A 13704-nucleotide genomic window follows, 5' to 3' on the forward strand; every position below is an offset into this window, starting at 1 on the left:
GGGTATTCAGGTTGATCCGAAGAAGATAGAGGCGGTTCAGAGTTGGCCCAGGCCATCCTTAGCCACAGAGATTCGCAGCTTTCTTGGTTTGGCGGGTTATTACCGTCGATTCGTTTAGGGATTTTCATCTATCGCATCACCCTTGACCAAATTGACTCAAAAGGGTGCTTTGTTCAGTTGGTCGGATGAACGTGAGGCGAGCTTTTAGAAGCTCAAGACTGTCTTGACCACAGCTCCGGTTTTAGTTTTGCCATCAGCTTCAGGTTCATATACCGTGTTTTTTACACTTCGAGAGTTGGTATTGGGTGTGTGTTGATGCAGGAGGGTAGAGTGATTGCTTATGCTTCTCGCCAGTTGAAGCCCCATGAGAAGAACTACCCTGTTCATGATCTAGAGTTGGGGGACCATTGTTCACGTATTGAAGATTTGGCGGCATTATTTGTATGGTGTGTCTTGTGAGGTGTTTACTAATCATCGTAGCCTCCAACACTTGTTCAAGCTGAAGGATATCAATTTGAGGAAGCGGAGATGGTTGGAGCTTCTAAAGGATTATGATATTACTATCTTGTACCATCCAGGAAAGGCTAATGTAGTGGCCGATGCTTTGAGTAGGAAGGAGATGAGTATGGGGAGTTTGGCATATATTCCTGTTGGGGAGAGACTTCATGTTGTTGATGTTCGGGCCTTGGCCAATCGGTTAGTGAGGTTGGATATTTCAGAGCCCTTATTTCTCGATCTTCCTTATTTGATCGTATCAGAAAGCGTCGGTATGACGATACTCATTTGCTTGTCCTTAAGGATAGAGTTCAGCACGACGATGCCAAAGATGTGACTATAGGTGATGATGGGGTATTGAGGATGCAGGGCCGGATATGCGTGCCCAATGTGGATGGGCTTCGGGAGTTTATCTTAGAGTAGGCCCATAGCTCGCGATATTCCATTCATCCGGGTGTCGCGAAGATGTATCAGGATTTCAGACAGCATTATTGGTGGAGAAGAATGAAGAAGGATATTGTGGGATTTATAGCTCGATGTCTCAATAGTCAGCAGGTGAAATATGAGCATTAGAGACCGGGTGGCTTGCTTCAGCAGTTAGATATTCCAGAGGGGAACTGGGAGCAAATCACCATGGACTTCGTAGTTGGTCTCCCACGGACTTTGAAGAAGTTCGATGCTATTTGGGTGATTGTGGATCGGCTGACCAAGTCCGCGCACTTCATTGCTATGTGTACTACCTACTCCTCAGAGGGGTTAGTAGAGATTTATATCCGAGAGGTTGTTCGCCTACATGGTGTCCCAGTTTCCATCATTTAAGATAGAGGTACTCAGTTTACGTCATAGTTTTGGAGGGTCGCAGCGAGAGTTGGGTACTCTGGTTGAGTTGAGCACAGCTTTTCACCCTCAGACGGACGGGCAGTCCGAGCGCACATTTCAGTTATTGGAGGACATATTGCGCGCTTGTGTCATTGATTTTGGAGGGTCATGGGATCAGTTTCTATCGCTCGCGAAGTTTGCTTATAACAACAGCTATCAGTCGACTATTCAGATGGCCCTGTATGAGGCTTTATATGAGAGATGGTGTAAATCTCCAGTTGGTTGGTTTGAGCCAGGATGAGGCTAGGCTTTTGAGTACAAACTTCGTGCAGGATGCTTTGGACAAGGTGAAGGTGATCCAGGAGCGGCTTCGTACAACGAAGTCGAGACAAAAGCGTTATGCTGACATGAAGGCTCATGATGTGTCCTATATGGTTGGGGAGAAGTTTCTACTAAAGGTTTCACCCATTAAGGGTGATATGAGATTTGGGAAGAAGGGTAAATTGAGTCCTCGATTCATTGGGCTTTTTGAGGTGCTTCGGAGGATTGGGGAGGTGGCTTATGAGCTTTCTTTGCCACCTAGCTTGTCGAGTATGCATCCGGTATTTCATATTTCTATGCTCCGGAAGTATATTGGCGATCCGTATCATGTTTTGGATTTTAGCACGGTTCAGTTAGATGATGATTTGACTTATGATGTGGAGCCAGTGGCTATTTTGGAGCGTCAGGTTCAAAAGTTGAGATCAACGGATATAGCTTCAGTGAAAATGCAGTGGAGAGGTCGGCCGGTGGAGGAGGCTACCTGGGAGACCGAGCGGGAGAGGCGGAGCAGATATCCTCACCTATTTGAGGCTTCAGGTTTATTTCTTGACTCATTCAAAGACGAACGTTTGTTTAAGAGGGGGAGGATGTAATGACCCGGCCGGTCATTTCATGAGTTACCACTCCGTTTCCCCCATTTCTTCTTCTTTATGTGTTGTTCAGCTTCATTTCATCGTATCATGTTGGTAGGTTCGAGTTTGGAGTAGTTTTGAATTTTTATGAGACACTTAGTCTCTTAAGTTGGGCTTTTAGTTGAAAAAAGTCAAGTGGAAGTTGACTTGTGTGAAAACGATTCGCAATTTAGTTTTTATGATTCGGATAGCTTCGTAAGGTGATTTGGGACTTAGGAGCGTGATCGGAATGTATTTTGGAGGTTTGTGGTAGATTTAGGCTTGAATTGGCAAAATTAGAATTTTGGCATTTTCCGGTTGGTAGTGGAGATTTTGATATAGGGGTCGGAATGGAATTTCGGAAATTGGAGTAGGTCCGCTGTGTCATTTGGAACGTGTGTGAAAAATTTCATGTCATTCGGACGAGGTTTGACAGACTTTTTGATCGAAATCGAAATTTGAAAGTTTTGAAAACCTTAGGCTTAAATCCGAGGGTGTTTTGATGATTTGATGTTGTTTTGAGGGTAAGGTTGGTATAAGTTTGAATAGTGTAATGTGACTTGTTTGTAATTTTGGTTGAGGTCACGGGGGCCTCGGGATGAATTCGGAAGATTTTCGGAAAAGTTTGGTTTTGGAAGTGAACAGCTTCAACTGCTACCCCTATCATAACCGCACCTGCGGGTTGGAAACCGTAGGTGCGAGATCGCAGAAGCGTTAGAACAGCCGCAGATGCAGCCATGAACTAGAAGACCAGAAGTCGCATGTGCGGAAGGTTGAATGCACCTGCGAGACCGCAGGTGCGGTAGTTGAGGCGCAGGTGCGGCCCCAGGACTTTAAGTGGAAACCGCGAATGCGGTTGGCTAGGCCGCAGAAGCGGTACCGCAAAAGCGGTAAAAGGGCCGCAGGTGCAGAATCCCTGGGCCAGAAGGTATAAAAAGGCCCTCTTCGCGAAATTTGCTAAGTTTCTCCATTTTTGAAGACGGGAAAATAGCTAGGGCAGTGATTTTTCGAGAGAATCGAAGGTTTTCAGTTGGGTAAGCTTCTTAAGCTTCATTACTTGTATTTATGATCATTTTTCCATTGTTTAATCATGGTATTAGTGGAAATTAAGGAAGAAAATTGGGGAATTAGGGCTTGAAATTGGAGACTTTGATTTGAGGAATTGAGGGGACGTTTGTGGTCGGATTTTGATGTATTTCATATGTATGAACTCATGAGTGTGTAAGGATTCTAGTTTTGTGATTTTTATCGAAATCCGACACGTAGGCCCGGGGGTCGGGTTTGACCAATTTCGGGATTTTTGATATAATTTAATTATTTTCGAATGGGCTTCATTCCCTTAGCATATATTGATGTTATAATTCTGGTTTTGGATAGATTCGATACGAGTTGAGGACGAGTCGAGTGGCAAGGGCATCGCGGAGTAGTATTTCATCCGGTTTGAGGTAAGTAACCATTGTAAATCTAGACCTGAGGGTATGAAACCCCAGAATTTCGTACTGTTTTGATAAATAAGGTGACACACATGTTAGGTGACGGGCGTGTGGGCGTGCACCCGTAGGGATTGTGACTTGGTCCATCCTGTGGCGACTGTATAGTTGCATATTTTGATATATTGTATATGATATCCATGTGTTTTAGAAATTGGTTTGTTAACTTGGCTTGAATGCCATGTTTGGGGCCTTTGTGCCGACCTGTTTGGACCCTTAGGGGCCTTTTTCTTACTATCATTACTCTACCTCTTAATATATGAAAACTGTTTGGGCTGAGTTTCCCTGATTTTCACTGATGTGCCTGAGTGGCCGTGAGGTTAATAACTGAGAACGGTTGAGGACCTAATAGTGTATATATATATATATATAATGGATCGGGTTGCACGCTGCAGCGATATTTATGTGGATCGGGCTGCACGACGTAGCGGTATGTATTGGATAGGGCTGCGCGCCGCAGCGATATGACGCTTGGACTGTAGGAGCCCTCCGGGGTCTGCACACCCCCAGTGAGCGTAGTCGACTATATATTACGGATCGGGTTGCACGCTGAAGCGGCTACTATTATTATTATGAGATATCTATTGAGCCGGAGTGCTGAGAGTGAGTACTGATTAACGAGAGCTGAGTCACGAGTGACTGAGAGGCTTGCCCGAGAAGCTATACTTATGAGTGATACCTTACCCGAGGGGCTTGTTTATGACATTTTGCTGCTTTCACTCTTCTTTTATACTGAGCCTCCGTTGAGAAATGTTGAATAAATGTTTTCAAAAGATTTTAATTGAAACTGGAGTTTTACGAGATAATTGGCTAATGAACTGCAGATTTTGACTTGATATTCATATTGAGATTTCTTATATGATTTTAAATGCTCGTCACTGCATTCAGACTTTATTTACTTTTATTACTTACTGAGTTGGCGTACTCACGTTATTCCCTGCACCTTGTGTGCAGATCCAGGTGGCCGATTATTAGAGTGAGAGCTTCCAGCACTCTCAGCGTTTTATCCGAAGATCGCAAGGTAGTTGCACGGCATTCGCAACCCTGCCTTCCTACTTCCTATCTTAGTACTTTGTATTTCAGACTCATTTTGTATTATGTAGACAGTGTTTGGTTGTACTTAGAGGCTCATGACTAGTGACACCAGATTCGAGCTGTGTTGGTATATTTCGTACTAGTGTCCGCATACTTCTGTTGATTTCTATATTACATATGAAAGATTTGAGACTTAATCTGTTTTAGAAAAATGAAATTTTAGAAAGAACTCGATGTGGTAAATATTGGATTGGCTTGCCTAGTACTGTGATAGGCGCCATCACGACCGAGGTATTTGGGGTCGTGACAAATATAGCTATGAATTGTAATTTTTTGAAAAGTATAGCTACGGATGATAAATACAACATAAATATTTTTCCGTGTTGCGTAATATTTTTTTATTTTACATATAAATTTATGCTCTATATCAAAAGTATTGAATTCAGTTGAACCCGGTAACTTTATGTTGCATCACCTCTGGTTACGAGGCAAGCAAATTTATAGTGAGCAAATTGAAAGAGATATTATTGTATATTATCCTCACATCATCGTAATTTATGTAACAGTCTTTTCTTTAATCAGTTCTTAAAAGAACAATATCTTAATATTTTTAATAATTGTTTAATTAGAGACTTTTTATTTTATTTTTAATGTGATGATTTATAAAGCACAAATTTTAAAAATTATTCTTTCATTTGTAAATTTTATGTTCATCAAATGCCATCACATAAATGAATGAGTGCGGCAAAAAAGCGATGGGTTGGGCAATCTGGCAAATGGCAATCAGCCGTCAGGATGGACCTGATATAATTGCAGCGGCTCGATCGGATCAAATTCACCACACCTAGCTAAATTTAGTATATATATTACGTGTATGTACATGTGTATATTTATGTATTTACGTACGTATAGGTCAAAATAGGTTATGCCGTAACTGCTATTATTGCTTTTAGTCACCCCAAAGAGGAGTCAAGCTTGCGTGGTCTTCACATGGGCAGTGATGGAGCTGAGTTCTCGCCTCTACATCTTTTTCGTCAAAAAATTATATTATCTAAATATAGTAAATTATATATATGATTAAGTTTTTGAACCCTTTGATATAGAATAAGCTCAATTAAATGCAATGGTACTGGGGTTCAAAACTTGTTTTAGGTCATGTTTAAAACCTAGCTAATTAACAATATTGCATTATCTAATTCCTTAATTTGTTAAGATTTCTGACTACAAGGAGTCAAGTTCAAAATAAAGCTATAACACTTTATTTTTTTTGGTTAAGGGAAAAGAAAAACTTTTTCTTTTCCTTTAGTTCTAATAATTATGTCCAAGGATAAAGCAGAGAAGACAAATGACCTTAAACCCAAACCTCTTTCACAATACCTCGTTAGTTCAAAATCAGAATACCTCGTAACTATGGGATTAACATCGAGATTATAACCTGTTTTAGCTAATACCTTCAATCAGACCCAAAATGAACTTAATTCTAAAATTTATACCGTAATAAACCCATTTTATCCCTCAAATTAAACGACCTCTGATGATAGTATTGGGAAGAGCTAAACAGTACTGCCAAATAAAGTAGAAAAGAAGTGGGTGTGGGACGTCCTTTTGGTAATTTGAATCAGTGAAATTTCAATTTCTAAAGACTGAAAACAAGAAAGGGCAATTCGAATACGGGATTTTTACACAAATAGTCGGTCATATACATAAATTATATATTGATTATACATAATTATACACTAATTATATACTGATTATACATAATTATACAATGATTATATATAATTATACACTGATTATACATAATTATACACATGTAATATATAAATTATGTATATATTATATATTCACTGGCTAATTTTTAACTTAAGTGGTAGGGTTTGAGTTAATTCTTCTTTTATTATTTTATAATACAATCAGATATTTTCTCCGACACAAGGGTAGGTTCTCGGTGGGTTTCTTTCCCATTATTAGTCCTACTCATATGTTATGGACGCTTCAATAATTGATAATAAAATAAAAAAAGAATTAACTACACTAAATACCTCTATATTATGACTTATTTACGATACTAAAAAGTTCAAAGATTCCTTAAAAATATCCATAAAATTCCTTTTTTGTTGGACAAATAATGTCCTTGAAGCCCAATATGAAACTACACTGAATTTTTAAAACAGCCAACCGTAAATCGAAATTTTTTATATTCCTTTTAGTAACCAATTCAATATGTAAACTAATTACTGATTCGAATAATTTGAGTTTGTGCTGTTTTACGTCAAATTTTCTTTGGCTGAACAACTGAAATTTACAAAATGCTATGGAGATTTATTCTCATTCGGAAAGGAATAACAAGAGAGATTTTGAATTCTGAGTTAGAGTCGTAAAACTCGACTATGTTTACTTCTCTAGAAGAAAGTGACAGCAATTAAAATATAAAAATAGATTTCAAAAATAATTTTTTTCTTACGCATTTTTGTTTTCCAATTAAATATTTTCTAGAAAAATTCAACAAGTATCCGTAAAAGAATTGGCAGAGTGACATTTTAAATACATCTACAAATCGGTGTTAAAAGGAAACAGAAATTGAACAATTTATGAAGACATTTAGCTAGGCTTATAAGTTGGTCAAATTAGTTTGTAAATACTTTCTAGCTTATTTACGCATTTGACAAACACCAAAAGTGCTTATGGATTCTTCACAAATAATAGAGAAATGTGTTGCCTTTCTATAGGAATTCTTTTTACACTCTCTAAGCATTTTTTTTTTACGTACAACCTTAATCAAATATTAATTATTATATATACATTTATCTCAAATTAATTTATACTTGTTGAAAACATTCTTATCCAATCAATTTAGAATTAAAAGTAAATTGACACACAAAATAGTGTCTATATAAATCAATTTGGAATTTAAAATCTTGCAATAATTAGCTTCTTATTAGTACAAACAACTCTATCATTTTAACATAAAAGTGCTTATCAACGGTTTTTACCAAATATTTTAACTTCTTTTATAAGTTTCAACCACTTATATCTAAATACGTGACAACTTATTTGTAAAATAAGCTTTAGCACATAAAATTACTTTTCAACACTTAATACTTATAATCTACTACTTTCAATCGGCTAAGCCAAACAGGCTCTAAGTCTCCAATAAAATTAAATTTTACCCAAATTTTTCTGTCACGACCCAAAATCCACTAGTCGTGATGGCACCTAACCCAACCCGCTAGGTTAGGCAACTAACAACTATCCAATTCCAACAATATTAATAAGACAATTAAACAAAAGGAATTATATAAATCTTATACATTCCCCAAGGACTGGTAGTACAAATCATGAGCTTCTAAAAATAGAATCTACAAAGCTGATATGAAGTAAATATATCTTCTGTTTGAAAAGTACAAAAATAGAGTTTTTATAACTCTAAGGCTACCATGAACAAGAGACAGCTACAACAAGAACGCAGGTACATCTTCAAATCCGGCAACCATCGAGCACCACAACAACAACAGCTAACATCTGCACGTAATGTGTAAAAGTGTAGTATCAGTACAACCGACCCCATGTACTGAGTAAGTAATTAACCTAACCTTAGGTTGAAAGAAGTGACGACTGAAACATAGGTCGGATCCAACACAATATCCAACAACAGTTCATAACAACATAGAGCGTATAAATAAGGAAGTAACTCAGAAGTTGTAACGACCCGACCGGTCGTTTTGAGAATTTGCACTTTGCTCGATAGTTTGGGGGAACAAGTAGCTCCGTATGATGTATTAGGACTTATGTGAAAAATTTGAGTTCATTCCGAGTTGATTTGATATGTTTCGGCACGAGTTTTTGGAAGTCGAAAGTTCAAAAGTTCATTAAGTTTGATTTGAGGTGTGTTTCGCTGTTTCGATGTTGTTATGCGTGATTTAAGGCCTCAAGTAGGTACGTGTTTTGTTATGGGACTTGTTGGTATGCTCGTATGGGGTCCCGAGGGGCTCGGATGAGTTTCGGATAGGTTTGGGTTGTGTTGCGCTCGTTTTTCTTATGTTTTGACGTTGTTTCTTCAAGCATAAATAGTACCACATTAAACAAACGAGCTCCGATTTCTATTTTGATTGGAGCATTAGATCCGTATCTTAATTAAAGAGCCATAGCAAAAAGAATCATCATTATTGTCATTTTACTAAGAATTTGCCTGCCAGATTTTTCAGATAATTACGAAATTACCACTGTCTTCGTATTTAAAAATCTGCACTATTTTCAAATATTGAAACCAACATATCTCCTTCATTATAAGGTCAAATGGTGTGATTCAAAAGTCTAACTTGACTGAAATTTCATAAGGAATCTATTGTAGGCATTAAAAGTGAGTTTCGGGATCATTTGGCATACAAAATGAGGTAGAACAGCTGGGCAAAAATACTTAATATCAAAAGTTTGTTCATTTGGTCATATTTTGAGTTGAGGAGCTCGGATTTGGATAATTTTTGAAGGTGATTTTCACTATATGGATTGGGGTAAGTGTTTTATACTTGATTTTGGTTATATTTCATAAATTCATCTTCGTTTTAGGCATTTGATTGATGATTTCAAAGTTAAATTTGGGGGTTTTGTCTAAAATTTCATAAAGTGAATTTTTGAGTTTTGAATAACGATTCGGAATCGGATTTGAGTGAAACTAGTATGGTTGGACTCGTAATTGAATGGGTGTACGGGTTTTGTAAATTTTGTCGGGTTCCAAGGTGCGGGCCTGGGGAGTTGACTTTTGTTGATTTTTTGCAAATTGTATAAGGATCATAGCTTTGTTAATTAAAATTATTTTCTCTTGCATTGTTTGATGTATTTAAGTCTTCTTTGGATAGATTGGGCCGAGCGATGGTGAATTGGTAAAGGAAAAGGTAAATTGAGTATTGAGTTGGCCGAATTGAGGTAAGTGTCTTGTCTAACTTTGTGTGGGGGAAACCACCCCTTAGGAATTGAGTTAATTGTGTTCCTGTTATGTGAAAGCCGTGTACTCAAGGTGACGAGTGGGTACACGGCCTATATGTGGTATTGACCGATTTAGATTGTCTAGTCTCTTTCGATGCTTTTGATTAAATTGTCATAACATGTGGTATCTCGTTATTAGACTACTCTTACATGCTCTATATGATGTTGTTAGCACTTATTTACCTCTTACTCGTTATTTGGCTCTTATATGAATTGGTTGAAGTCATTGCCTTCCTTATTGTCTTGTTACCTCTTAATTGTTGAATTCTTCTATGACTATGTGCATATCTGCTACATGTCCAAATTGTTGTGATTGCCTGCTTAGTTATCACGTGCCTTACATGTCTTGTCATTCTATAAAGCTTGTTGTATTCCTTTGATTTCACGTGGTTCCCTTGTTGTCGTGTACTCATACCCTTGATTGTAGAGATTCTGGTAAATTTAGTTATTGAATTGTTATCGTTGATTTAAGTTATTGTACGAGGGATCGGGTTGCACGTCGCAACAGGTGAAATAAGGGAGGTGGTGGAATATGGGAGGATATTCATATTGTGATATTGCTATTGTACAGTGGGATCGGGCCGCACGCCGCAACAGGAGAAATAAGGGTGAATTGTTATGGTTAAATAAGAGTGAATTATGATATTGATATTATATGGTGGGATCGGGTTGCGCGCCGCAACATATTATGTTTATTGTTATGATATTAATATTGTACGGTGGGATCAGGTTGCACGCCGTAACAGGTGAAATAAGGGTTAATTGATATGGTGGAATAAGGGTGACTTATGATATTGATATTATATGGTAGGATCGGGTTGCGCGCCGCAACATATCTTGTATTTTGGTATCCCCTGTTTTACTGCATTTGCTTCAGTTCCTTCGTACGAGACTCTGATAATCTGTATTTTTGGTTTTCACTGTATTCTGAGGATCGAGTTATTGCCATTGACTTATTGCTTTACCATCATTTCATGAGCTCTTTTCCTAATACTATTATTCTAGTGAATTGATTTTCGAAGTGAATTTACTACTTGAGTTATTACATCGTGCCCTGCTTAGCTGTTAGTAATATAGTGATTTAAAATATAAAAAAATTAATATCGTGCTAACTTGTGTGACTTCTAGGTTAAGACTCGCCATATATTTTGGTATTTACTATTTCTAATAGTTGTTACATTTTACTTCAATTAAATTCTCTACTTAATATCCTTAACCTGTCTGAGGTTTTTATTTCACTTAAAAAGGAATATTTATTATGTCTTAATTTAATAAACATTATGTTAAATTCAATAGTTTATTCAATGTTGTATTTTATTTGAAAATGTATTCTTCTTCACTTAAATGATTTTTAAAATAAACACATCTTTCTCACTGATTTCCTACTTGGTCTAGAAACTGTACTACTACTTTATGATATATAAGTAAAAATCTCTTGGACACCTTAATTAGCATGTGACACGGATATTATGTACTGAGTAGCACGTGGATTTTGCCTTGCAAAGTGAGATGGAACTATGTGGGCACAAGGTGTCATGTGTGTTAAAGGTTTGAAAGTTGTGATTATGATATGAGATTACGAGGATTGGGATTGTCAGAATTTTGTATTAGAAACGATTCAATTGGTTGAGTTAACATCATTTTCCCTACTTGAACTCATTTATGCTTCAACCGGACCCCAACTATGTTGTTGTTTAATTACTTGGTTAATTCTCGTTGTCATTCGTGTTTTCCTCTTATCGTTATAATGTTTGCAATTTGATATCCTTCTGCTATTGGTATTACTCTGACAGTCCTCTCTTGTTAGATTTAAGTCATATCCTGCAGGTTATATATTCGGTAGTGTCTTGACCTGGTCTCGTCACTACTCTACCGAGGTTAGGCTTGATACTTACTGGGTACCACCGTGGTGTACTCATACTACACTTCTGCAAATTTTTTTGTGCAGAACCAGATACTTCGGATCGGGTTGGTTTTGAGACTTATGCTTGGTGTGGCTGGAGACTTCAAGGTACATCTGATGGGCGTTCGCAGGCACCGAAGTCACCTTCTATTGTATTTATTTCTATTATTTCCTTTTATTCTGGAACAGTGATATATTCATTATGTATAACTACTCCTAGAAAGGCTTATGACTTGTACTATCGATTTTGAGATTGTAAATTGTACAGAGATTTCTATTTCGAAATTGTTCGATGTTAGCAAATATTGTCGTTATTTCTGTTAATGTTAAGCTTACCTAGTTTTAGAGACTAGGTGCCATCATGACTCCTTCGGAGGGATTTTGGGTCATGACTGAAGTAAAATGCTCAACTTTTTCACAGTTTTCAAAAATAGTTTCGCTTTTCAAGAATATCAGTGAAAACTCAAATTCTTTACCGAAATCGTCGTAAAATGTGAGATAGTTTGAAAACTGTAATTTTTCTAAAAATCCTTTTTACAATAAATAAGATATTTCATTTTCTTTCCAGATAGCAAGTGTAAAATATCTCTCTATGACCACATATCAATGTGTGTAAAAATCATGAATGACGTGATACCGTACAGCATGAGAAAAATGCATCTCTATGCATGTATGTCATATATGCATGCCAATGCCATGTATCTCAGAGATGAATCATGTACTCACACTCTCAGGGTACTAAATCACACTATCTCACACTTTACACTCATCATGCTCAACCACTCGGTACTGTATATGGCCCATACGGCCCAGGGAAATCCATCCCAAAACATATATAACACTGACTATAAGTCACTAAGTACCGAGGAAAAAGGGCAATCCAACCCTGTGGAGAAATCCATCTCTAGATATCAAGTACTTCGGACAAATCCATGTTCAGGGAAATAAATCCCTCAATAATATCATCCGTGCTCACTGGGTATGTGCAGACTCCGGAGGGGCTCCTTCACCTCAAGCGCTATAATCCGCACGGACAACTCACGTGGTATATTATCAAAACAAGACCTACACGGATAGCTCACGTGCTATAATATCAAATCAAGATCCGCACGGACAACTCACGTGCTATAATATCAATATCTCACCACTGGGCCCTAGGCCTCACTCAGTCATCAATCTCTCCAATCTCACCCACGGGCTCACAATGTCATGAAAACTGACCCGGAATAATCATATGATGTATCGATAACCAACAATTGAGACTGAGATATAATATGAATGCAAGAATATGACTGAGTACAAAATATCAATGAAATCAGTGAGATGAGAGCACGCAACGACCACTATGGGTCCTAACGATATCAGCATAAAGCCTGAACATGATATCTAGCATGATTGACAGCTCAGTTACTTTATCATATGGTGAAAACACAGATACCAACGAAAATAGGGCAACTATACAGTGCCACGGAGACAACGGCATCACAATTCACAGGGTGCACGCCCACACGCCCGTCACCTCATCATCAATAACACTAAGTTTAGAAGAGTTACTTACCTTGAACAAGCCAATTCCAATACCGAGCAAGCCAAGTGATGCTCCAAAAATGCCATCCCGCGCGTTTCGACCTCCGAACAGCTCGAAAATAACCAAAAACAACTCAAATACATCAAACGATGCTAAAGGAACCAATCCAAATTGAAAAAGGTCGAATCTTTAATCAAAGGCCCAAAATCGGCCAAAAAGCGGAACCCGACAAAACTCATAAAATCCGACAATCCATTCAATTACGAGTCCAACCATACTAGTTTCACTCAAATCTGACTCCGAATCGATGTTCATAACTCAAAAATTCACTTTATTTTAGACAAAACCCCGGAATTTCACTTTGAAATCATCAATCCAATGCCAAAAACGAAGATGGATTCATGAAATATAACCAAAATTGAGTATAGAACACTTACCCAAATCCATATGGTGAAATCCCCTCCAAAAATTGTCCAAATCCGAGCTACCCAACTCAAAATATGACCAAATGAACAAACC

The sequence above is a fragment of the Nicotiana attenuata genome, chromosome 9 (genome assembly GCF_001879085.1).
Source record: "Nicotiana attenuata strain UT chromosome 9, NIATTr2, whole genome shotgun sequence".
Classification (NCBI taxonomy): domain Eukaryota; kingdom Viridiplantae; phylum Streptophyta; class Magnoliopsida; order Solanales; family Solanaceae; genus Nicotiana; species Nicotiana attenuata.